The following is a 12114-nucleotide window of genomic DNA, read 5'->3' as shown; positions in this document are numbered from 1 at the left end:
ACCTCAAATTACTCAGTCAGTGAATGCTGTAAGCAGATAAATAATGCATATTATTGTCAGAGGTGTGGATAATTTCCTAGTACTATCTTCTTGAGAAAGAGAGTGATTACCTTTGGTAATCATGCATGACAAATGTAAAATAAGCCCCCAAAATGCAAATATACAAATAGAAGTTTCATAGAGGTTAAGCTGATCAATGAGGACATATTAGAATAGACATCAAAGTTGTGGGGAGCAGAATAATACGTTAGAAGATAAATTTTCCCTACAGAGAATAATTTTGGCTGTGGAATGGTTCAGCAAGCAGGCTTAGTGAAGCTATCACAAGGCATTATTAAGGAGCATTTAGATTATATTAAGTAGGTAAATATTCCATTCATAGAATGAAAAAATATATGTGGAGTATGTGACCTTTATTAAAAACCTTAAAAACTTTTCCTAAGATGCATTTCTAGAACTGGATGAACCTAATTAGAAAAAACAGGGATAATTCATATCAGAGAAATTCTCCTTTTCTCTTCCACTCCTGCAATAGTGTAAAGTGTGAAAATCTTTCTTTTTGTTTCAAACTTGTTATTGATATGCCTCAGGGACTCTGGACATTTCAGTGTATTTCCAGCCTAAAAGAAATCTAGAAGTGTCAGTCTGTGATATTCCATCATATTTTATATGTCAAATTTAAATGTCTTTGTACTGGAAATATTTGATATAAACTGTTATTTCTCTCCATATACCATAAAGATTGGATTGAATGCCCTTGAGCATTTTATGACATTTCATTCTGTAACTAAGTTTATCATAATTAGAAAACCTGCATAATTAATCTGTGCGCAGTGCAATCTCTAGTTTGTAATACTTGTCTGAGGCAAAAGTTTGTGTGTTTATATCACATTTCATATAGCAACCGAAAATACCACTTTTCCTTTTGGTTTCTTTTTTTTTTTCCTGGATTACCTTGGGGTTTTTTGCTTCTAAAAAAATGTGGTTAAGGGGATATTGAAGAAACTCATGAAGTATTTTGTCACAGGCTCAAGAAAAAAAAATAGCACCTCCCACCCAAAACACATCAAAGAAAATAATAGTCTAACCAACTCCCATGAATTTTTTTGTATATTATCGGAAGTTATTATATGTATAAAGGAATTTACTTCTTAGTATACTGCAGAGCTTTGAAGTAACAACATCTTCAAGGGCAAGTATTTTTCTAACACTGATAATTAGACTATATTTGAATAAATACAAATTTTCCATAGTCGTGTGCATGTGTGTGCATGAAAAAAGATTTTGTATATGTATATATACATATATACATGGATAGATAAGGAAAAGAAGAAAGATAAGTCCCATATTTAATATGGGAAGAAAGGAAGATCAGGGATTTATCTGTGCCTGGAAAGATGATGGAGCAGATCCTCCTGGAAATGATGCCAAGGCATATGGAAAACAAGAAGGTGAATGGTGACTGCCAACATGGCTTCACTATAGGTAAATCATGCCTGAAAAAAATGTTGTGGCTTTCTACAGTGGGGCTGCAGACTGGGTGGTTAAGAGAAGAGTGACAAACATAATCTACCAGCACTTGTGCTAAGCATTTGACACTGTTCTAAACAACATCAATATAAAAAATGAAGAAACATGGATCTGATGGATGGATGTATTAGTTTGAAAACAAGCCAGTGAGAGATTCCAAGTTAGAACTACAATTTAATAGGAAAATTAAGATGAAGGCAATAATACAGAAACACTGGCTTGAACTGACAAAGTCAGGATACAACCTGACATCCTATTGATCAGAGTGTTGGTAGCAGTCTGGTTAAATGGTGGCTGTAGTCTTCTTGAAGTGACAGATATGCTTCTGTTGAAGCAGTGATCCTGTGGAAGGGTCTGGTCCTCCTCTGAAGGTCCAGTGGTAGTTGTGTAGCTCTTGTCCACTGGGAATCCAGTGGGTAGTGCTGCTCTTGGTGTTCCAATACTCAGTTTGTATCCAGGTAGGAATGTTTGGTACCTACCCGCAGGCAGAGCATTTCACAATGGGATGATGTAATTTTATGAGTCATGCAGAGAGACTTGATGGCAGAGGCAGCCCTTAGAGTTATCAGGGATGAGTCACGAAAGAGATAAAGAACACTGCCCCACATGTTTTTAACAGTTTACAAAGATGCTCGTAGAATACATACTTTTGGTTACATCTTACATTGTAACCTAAGACAATGGACTTCTTGGTTGCTGAAAGAGTTGCTGTCAATGGCTCAAAGTCCAGAAAGAGATGAGCAATGCACCTCAGGGGTTCATACTGGAACTAGTATCATTTCACATTTTTTTTGTGGACAAGGACAGTAGAACTGAGTTCACCCTTAGCAAGGTTTCTAAAGACACCAAGCTGGGTGGTGAAGTCAACACACTGGAGGAAAACCCTGTCCAGAGAGACCTGGACAGGCTCAAAGGTTGGCCCATGCAAAACTCAAGTGAAAACATGTGCAAGGTCCTGCACATGGATTGAGGCAATCCCCACTACTAATAGAGACTGGTCAGAGAAAGGATTGAGAGAAGCTGTGAGGAGAAGGACTTGGGCGTGTTGATGAATGAGAACCTCAACATGACCTTAAAATGTACATTTGCAACTCAAAAGGTTATCCATTTCCTGGGCTAGAATGGGCATCAGATGGACCATTGACAGCCTGAGACTCAGGGGGGTAATTCTCTCTCTCTCGTGAAGCCCATCTTCAAGTACTTAATCAGCTCTGAGGTCCCCAGCACAAGAAAGGCGTGGAACTTCTCAAGTGGGTGCAGAGGAGGGACACAAACCTGATTAGAATCTGGAGTCCCTCTCCTATGAAGGCAGACTGAGAGACGTAGGGTTGTTCAGCCTGGAGAAGAGAAGGCTCTGGGGAGACCTTATGGAAGCCTTGCCCTACCTAAAGGAATCCTATAGGAAAGATGAGGAAAGACATTTCATCCAGGAGTATAGTGATATGATAAGGAGTAAGAAATTTAAATTGGAAAAGAATATACTTAGAGTAGACATTGGGAAAAAGTTCTTTGCTGTTAGGGTGATGGGACACCAGAACATCACAGAGAATATGCATATGCCCCATGCCTGGAAGCCTTGAGAGCCAAGAGGAATAAAAATTAACATTTTTATATTCTAGAGTATTGACTTTATCTAAAGTCTTACATCATCTTCACCCCAGTTGTGCTTGTGCTAACATGAAATGGAAATTTGAAACAGTTGTCACAATTGTTCTGTCAGCAATACCAGCTGAAATTTAAGAGGTGCTTACATTCAGTATTTGAAGATTGTGGGACTCTGAATTTAAAATATACAACACAAACACACACACACATATATATATATATTTGTATATATATTATATATATGCATACATAAAATGCCATTCATCTGGGTATTACAAATGTGAACTTAGGTTGCTAGCTAATTACAGATGTACAGAGCATAAATATGGCAAAGAAAGAAAGAAAAGAAAGAAAGAAAGAAAGAAAGAAAGAAAGAAAGAAAGAAAGGAAGAAAGGAAGAAAGGAAGAAAGGAAGAAAGGAAGAAAGAAAGAAAGAAAAGAAAGGAAGAAAGAAACAGAAAGCAAAAGGAAGGAAATTTTTACTAAACATACTATTCACATTTTCTGTATCACAATTAATGTACCTTTTATTTTGTGTTATGATCATGAATGCAGTTTTACTTTGTATGATAAATTTACTTGAAAACCACGAAGAGCTTTTTAACTGAGAAAATATGACATAAATTCACTGAATGGAACTTGATTTCACTTAAAGCTTGTCAAAGACACAAGGAAAATACACTAGTGAGACACTGTTTTCTTGGTAACAGTGAAATTATTAGTCATATTCTTGAAGATATGTAAAAAAGTAAAAATTAATGGGGGATTATCTACTCCTTAAATGTCTCTCTAGCAGCTGCCAAATGGAGCTCTTGGAAGTCTAAGGCATTTGTGGTTTCTTAGTTCATTTGTGATAATCAAACAGGGCATTCATTACAGTTTCTGACATTAAGTTGCATAACAACTGAATCCAGCCAAAGAAATTCTGACAAACACATAATTACATAAAATAATTGAACCAGCAGGTACCCTATATTCTACTGACAATATGTATAAGAAACATACAATGTGTTTTGTAAAAATAATTTACTAACCACCAACTTTCTGACAAGACTGGGGACTGTAAAAGTAAACTAATAATAAAATAAGCAAGGAAGGAGATATTTGCATTTATAGCAATGAAGTTTTAATTTTATAATCATCTTAAATCAAGACTTATGAAAATGCAATGAAGTCAAATTTACTGTTAATAGCTGTTTAATTTCTCTGAGAATAAACTTTTTCTTGCATTTCAATAATCTACACTGATAGTAAATAATTTAAGCAGCATGGCACAAAAGATATTGCTATATATATATTTTAAATTAAGCTGTTTAAGGAAAAAAAATGTAATGGCTTGAGGAGCAAAGTAGTTTGTGAAGAAGTAAACAGTAAAAGCAGCCTTGGAGGAAAAATAAACAAGATTTCTAATGTCTGCAAATAGCACACTTGCATAGAAGCATTGTCTTCTCCTACGTGCTGCCTTTGCTCTGAGAAGGCTTTGTGGTTTTGACTAACACTGCCTGTCTGTCTGAGCCCTGAGGGCACTGTAGGACCTACTGTCCTGGTGTCTCTGTTTCTTCCGCCCCTAGCCCATGGTCCAAGAGCCTTTTTCAGACCCTGGGGCCATTAGCAGGGCTGCAGAAGGCATCTTCACTTCCCAACATTCTGATCCGCCCTTGGCCCATAACCCAGGGACTTGAACAATCCCTGGTGCTGGAGGTGTCCTTGGCTGGCTGTCACCTGGGTGGGGTGGCGGTATGGGCCCCAGCAGGTCACAGGGAGTTTCCACTGTTCCTGTCCTAAAGCCCATTGGAAGAAACTGGACCTTATGGCACCCTGACTGCATGCTTAGCTGACTAAAATATTGGAATTAGAAATGGCAGATACCGCTGTGGACTTCCCTTCTTGCAATGGTACTAAGAATCATCACTTCATTCATAGGAAGCATTATTTGCTTTGGTTGCAAAGTCAAGATATTTTTGAAGCATTTGTTTTATCAGATCTAATTCAGAAAAAAATTCTTCTCTTCTTATAAAGATAAGCATTTTTGGTAGCATTTGTTTTTATGTACTTCTTCCACTATGCTATTTTTCAGTTGATAGGAGGATGGATCGAGACAGGTCTCATTGATTTGCTTTCAGAGTGGAAGCGGTATGTTAATAAACTCAGAAAACAGGATAAAGCATAACCTTGAAAGGTGACCCAATCACTGAGAAGATTCAAGATATCTGGAAGATTTGATTAATTCTTCATCCCACTGAAAATGTATCTTTAAAGACATTTTTTATATATTTAACTCACAACTCTTTCTGCAGGGTGCTGCATACAGTTTGGTCTAATAAAAAAAACTATATCTTTTTTTGCTTCAAGACAAAAGTGCAGAATGGAAACATAAGAACTATCCATGGAACATAAAAATTATAATAAAATTTATTTGTTTTTTTCTTCCCTCTTCTCTGGCTTAAGCAAGAGGTGGGCTTTTTAGTTCACAAATGGTACTCAAAAGGATGTTTAAAACCATATGTGATATCATTTACAGTCTAATGTCAGAAACTTTTAATTTTTTTTAATCAGAGAGTTTCTTACACTCTGGTACTTCAGCTGGCCACATATCACTGCACTAAGGCTCAGGCTAGACCAAACTCTATGCAAAATTACAGCTTTAAGGAGTGTGAGTGCTTTGAGGCTAGTCACAAAGCAACTGTGGGAAAAAGAAATTTTTTGTCAACAAAAGCAACACCGGTTTTCTTATAATTCCTGAAACTGCAGTGGATATCCCAGCATTTAAAGCCTCTTAGGCATTCAAGTAATTTTCCAGTCATGCGCAGGACCTGATGTTTTGATCCTGAAAAAAATTTCTTTCAAATTCTGGTGTTTCTTTGTATATGTCTCCCAAAAAAAAAGCATATACTCAGAATCTGGTGTAGAAAATTGATTCATTTATATTTGAATGCATGACAAAATAAATTTCCATCTGCATCTCAGTGAAATTACTGCCTGAAAATTTAGAGATACTTTAGAAGGTGTCATTAACAATTTACCATGTAGGAAAATGTGTTAGTCAGGATCTTGTTAGTTTGTGTGCCCATGATTATGGTGGCATATCCATAGCACCCATAAGGATGAAATACAATATAACTAAGTTTTCAATAAAGCAGATTCTATACATTTGGAACCAGTTTGCAGAAGTAAATCTCCTTCCTTTTTATCCCACTTCTCCCCTACGCTTATAAAACTTGTGTTTGCTGACCTGAATTACTTCAGAAAGTAAGGAAAAGGTGGGGATATTCTTCTGGAAGGTGAGAAAAATTGGCTTAAATATGTTCCAGCTGAGGAGAGAATGGAATAACTTCATCTTAGAAGATTTCTACAAACCTAAGTTGAATGGGCAAAAGAAGGCCATTACTATATTTTCTTCATGTGACCACTGTTTCTAGCCATGGACCAGGTGCTGCTGACCATAAAACCAGCAAATATTCTGCCATAAATCTGATGAACCAGAACTAGACTCTCTGAACACTTAAGAGTTGAAAGAGAATTTTTCCAACAGCTATTATAAAAAACTTCAAGATTAAGATAAAGCTTTCATTTCACAAATATGGCAGCATGTACTTTTACTTATTTTATACAAAATAAGTTTGGGATCTTTTCAGTCCCTCTACAGTTCTGCTTGACACTTTAGCTTTATAAATAGAACTTCCTTTAAAATTAAGCAGCTTCACTGAGACTACACAATGCTTACACCTGTGAAAGCTAATACTTAGCAAGATATAGGCTCTCATTTTCCAAAGCCAATAGACCTTCTGTGCTTCTCCCAGGACATTACGCAGGCTTTGTTAAATACTTGGTTGTTAGTATTCATCTAGTTTGGAAAGTACTACTTAGAATTCTCTCTGCTACTTTACAGAACCTTCTCTGATCATGATCAGAGCAGTGAATAAAATGTAAAACGCATACCATTAAAAAAAAAAGAAAAAGAAAAATTATCACAAAGAGAAAGTTATTTGTTCCTGATAGACAAAAAAAACAAAACAAGGTGCAGCACAAATATGTTATAATTACCTGTCTATTTTTCAGGCAGGAACAACAAGGCCTTCATCAATTAAATGGATGTGGCTTTATCAGTCTGAAAGTCTTTAGGATGTCTGTGAACCCAGTACCTTTTATCTTGGTCACTCCCTCTCAAGCCCCTTTCTACCGTCCACCTGGCAGGTTTTCACCAGGATATTAACTGAATCTGGACAGGGAAGGAACACAAGGGTATGTTTCCACTGAAGTGAAATCTTTCAGTGGTAAAAGTATCCTTGTAAACACACCAGTTTTAGCAATTTAACTGTTTTTAGTGGAATGTGCAGTGGCCCCTTTAGAAGCACTGCTAATGGAGCCAATAATACTTGTCTTTCTCTAGTAAATATTACAAGTTTTTCCTTGAATGTCCTTTCAGACCTGAATTATATTGTTTTGCTTCAAATCTGTTTTTTTTTCACACCTAATGGCAGCCAAGTTGAAGACTGATTAGATTTAAAATGGGCATAAAGCTATTAGTTCCATATGTTAGATGATATTCAGCTGAAAGAAGTAATTGTTTACATGACTTTGAATGCCAATAGCACAATAAAGAAAATCCCTAAGGCTAGCTTCTTCACACACTGCATTTGTTATCTACTGGAATTAGTTTACTACTCAAATCTCAGCTCTCATATAGCAAACTCTGAACACCACAATTTGAATTTTTTTAAAGGACTTAAACTAGTTACAGAGTTCTAGTTCAGTTCTGGCTGTACAAAGTATCCCAATGAAAGACTCATCAGCAAAAACCCTAAGAAGCCAGCCTGCTCTAATTTTTGAAGACTTAAGAGTTGGTCTAACAATTAAAATTCTAATTAGAAACTGAAAATCTATAGATATTTAGGTACAGAAGACTGAAGTAATAACATCTCCGAAATTTTTAACATTATTTTTGTGATTAAAGAAGATGTTTATAGTTGATACGACCCCTATTCTACTAATAAAAAGGTGTCTCAGACTGAATTTAACTAGCAAGTTCATGTCTTGAATAAGGAAATCTTCTGTATTTAGAACAAAGAAGCAAACAAGGCACTCTTAGGTATAGGAAGGTGGACCAGAAGTTTTATGATAATTTCCTTTTTATGAAATGTCTACCATTACCAGTCCTAAGGGAAAATAAACCAGTTCCACTCTAAAAGAAAACTTACAGAAACTGTTATGAAAACCTATAAAAACACATGCTGCTTAGAATTCTGAGGAGATAAAATGCAAAGGATTTTCAGAAAGAGAAATGAGGCTTTGGATGATATGAATTTTATTTACTATACTGAAGTTATCCATTTTTAACTTTCAGGCAGTTATGCAGTCTTAAATTAGAGATAAATCTTGTGCAAAATAGAAATCAACCATGTCTATTTTCCCGATATTTTAGGCAGAAAACCAAAAATAAATGGCTTCATATTCCAAATGCAATATTAGTGTTCTAGTAAGAATGCCATAGCTGGGATTGTTTATTTCATGAACATGAGTACAGATAGCGTTTGTTATTTATTTTTAAATCTAGATTCAATTAAAAATACAATAGGGCACCACACAGAAATAAGCATTGATTTTTAACAATTGACTCCTGGAACCATTGCAGGAGAACACTTATATAGGAAAAAATACTTTCATAATGTTGGAATTAGAGCCATAATTCCCTGTGTGAAGTGTACTAAAAATTCCTCTGAGTTTCTGTTGATTCCTGGAGCATGCTTATTAGCAAATGCTAACAGAGCCTTTGATTCAGATTCTATTTATCTGTTATTTCTTATTTTCTTCCCATGAGCAGTAGTGTGTATACAGACATTTATTTTTTTAATCATAGAAATTAATGCCTCAACTATGTAGAATTCCTGAAGAATGACCTGTAGGAACAGAGGACTACTGGTTGGCCAGGATAATATGGTGTTGTTAATAATTTATGGTTAATAAGAATTTTTATTATTTAGTGGTAGGATAAAACTGTCATCAGATGTTTCGAGAGGTCTTATATACTTATAAAGTTATCAATTCTGTTATTACATAAAATATAGTGAGATTCTGACCTCTTTGACCCAGGATCAGAGCAAGGCCCACGAGTAAGCAAGATTTGATTTACGTGTAAGAGAGCTTCTCACTGTTTCATAGGTGGGAAGCTGTAACATAACACATACCAAATTCCATCAAAATGAGACATAAAAACATGATATTTCAAAGATAAAATCTGCCCTTGCTTCAACTGCTAATAGTTGTTGGTTTAAGTTGGGAATACTTTTGGAGTTTAAGTTCTTTTCAAAATGAAAAATATTTTATGTTTTTTTTTTCTTTTGGCAAACCAATGAGCTGTGAAATAATAGACTTGAAACAAAACCATGAATATAATGTGCCAAGACAATACATACATTCTAATTGACATAAATGTCTTACCTAGTGTCTTTGAATCATAGTTTCAGTATGATCATGACAGCTGTCTTTTACAATTACCAAAAACATTTTCTATGAATCTGGTGCTGAAAATAGTTTATTTCATTAAAGGCACATGAATTCTTCCCTCCCCTCTATTAAATCAAACAAACATATTTCAATTAACTATTGTAGATAAGAGCAAAAAAGAAGGATATAAAGTTGGATACCATCTGTGCTGTTAAACCTATTCACAATGAAGTGTGCCAAAGATGGAATTTTTATTTCAAGTAAAACTTTTAACGGCTTTGCTTTAATGGGATTGCTTACCTTAAACTTTTCTGTCTATACAAAACATGTGCAATTGCCATTGATGTAATTGGAAAAACACGCATTTTGAGAGTAGATATAACAACATATATTTTGTCTTCCTGCTTTATTGAATATATGTCTTACCTTTAGTTTCCCTTACATCTTTTTTGTAGTTATCACCATTAAACTTCAAAGTCAAGTTTTGCAAAATTCACTTACATGTAGAAAAGATGCCATATTCCTCATCATAAAAGCACTCTTATCTAATGTATTCTAACTTTTATCTTCAGCACATATTTGTCTTCATACCATATTCCTAGTAGGCATATAATAAGCTATTTTTTGTAATAAGGAAAATATTACCACGGCATTTTTCAGTAGAAGGTAATATGGTTTCTGTAGTACTCTGTCAGGTCTGTTTTCTCTGCACTCACTGGCCAGTAACAAGAAGGTACTCTATTTTTGGAAGAAAACAAAAATAGTGATATCATCAGATATTATCAGCTTCCCATTATGTTCAACAAATGAGAAACAATTCAAAGAGTGATGATGATACTAAAAAAAAAAAACAAGGAAAGGAGAATATTATGAAATTTAGCCCCTCTGATAATTACACAGCCATGGATTTTAATGGATTTATGTCCTAAGATAACTTAAAATTTAGTTCCTTTCACCTCCATCCAGTCACAGAAAGGTGGCATTTACTTTAAGCTTATTGTCAAGACACTCCCACTAGTTAACAGAAAAAAATTAGCACCTCTAAAGGATCACTCATGCACCTAAGTATGGATTGCCTATCAGAAGTGCTTGACAAAAAGCCTGAGCTAGAAACTTTGTCAGCAGCTAGTTACTCTCCAGATTGCTAAAGAAAACATTTCCCACAGAACATCAGAGTGGGATATATTTTGCCTTCAAATACCTAGTAGGTAGAAACTTACTTCAGTGTTTCCATTAAAGTGTCCTGGTCAGTGTCAGGTATGATTTTCCATGGAAGAGGTATGTCACCCCTTGATGTCTTAAGATGGGATGATTTACTGCAGAAAATATTATTTTCTGTCAGCTACAGACAGATTTTAAACAACTTTTTTGCATCAGGCACCTATTTTCTCATCTTTTTAATTTTTGCGATATTTAACTTTTTTTGTTTGCCAGCTACTTCTTTATTAGCCCCTAATTAACCTAATGTTTATTTAATTTGTTCCTGAAAAAAATATTTTATTTACCTGACCCCTGTCAGGTGTTATAAAGATTAGTATTCAATTATAATTTAAATCTTGTAGTGAGCACTGACATTGAAACAGAAAATATTCACTTCTCTTGGGATGAGAAACCATCTCTGCACATTTCTGGAGCATATGTGTTTGTACTTATTTTCCATGTGCATTTATCTTTCTATGTCATCCAAATTTTGGTGCCATTCAAAGCGTTCGTGAAAATACAGTATAGTCTTGTCCTATAATAAGTGGTTCTGTGGAGTTTGCTTCACATGGTTAAATTCTGGATTCAAGATTAAATATTTATTAAAAAGATATTTTAAAAATAAATTATAAATAATCCAATATGTCTCAAAATTATGTAACTGAAGTGACCAAAAATTGTTTCAACAATATTTATCTGCATATTTTAGTGAACAACACAGATATAGCTGAGACCGTAATTTTTCTTCCTCCTCATTTCCTTCATTACCTAGATCAGTGAGTACAGCTATTGCACCCCTGTAGACCCATCACTGTATGCTTAATTTGCTTTGGGCCTCAAAAAAAAATCATCTACTGCCTGTACCAACAATGTAGAACTTGCCAGTATATGCTTTTTTTTAAGTTTAATATTTTACTGGAGAATAAACATTTGATTTTATGGCTATAGGGGGCTAGACTAGACTATGCTACACTGTACTGCATTGTGCACTAGTTTAAGCTGATAGTCCTGATGTACAAAATACTGCTTACTAGTATGGAAGCTTTGCCATATACTTGCATGGATTCCCAAACTCACTAAAGCACACTTGTTAAGTTAGAAATCATGCTTTTAAATCATGCCTAAGTACTTACAGAAATTGTTACTTCTTTTCATGCTTCAGCAACAAGTGTTTAAAGTTATGCTAGAAAAGAGGCAAACAATGTGGACATTACACTGGGCAAATGACACTTCCTTTCTGAAGCTGTGTAACTTTGTGTAAAGGATTAGATTCAGAAGGCCTCTACCTGTTTAAATGCATAATACCTAATAAAAATGCATAATAAAATGTTTCTG

Source organism: Camarhynchus parvulus, chromosome 2 (assembly GCF_901933205.1).
Source record: "Camarhynchus parvulus chromosome 2, STF_HiC, whole genome shotgun sequence".
In the NCBI taxonomy this organism is placed as follows: Eukaryota; Metazoa; Chordata; class Aves; order Passeriformes; family Thraupidae; genus Camarhynchus; species Camarhynchus parvulus.
This window is presented reverse-complemented; position numbering follows the sequence as displayed.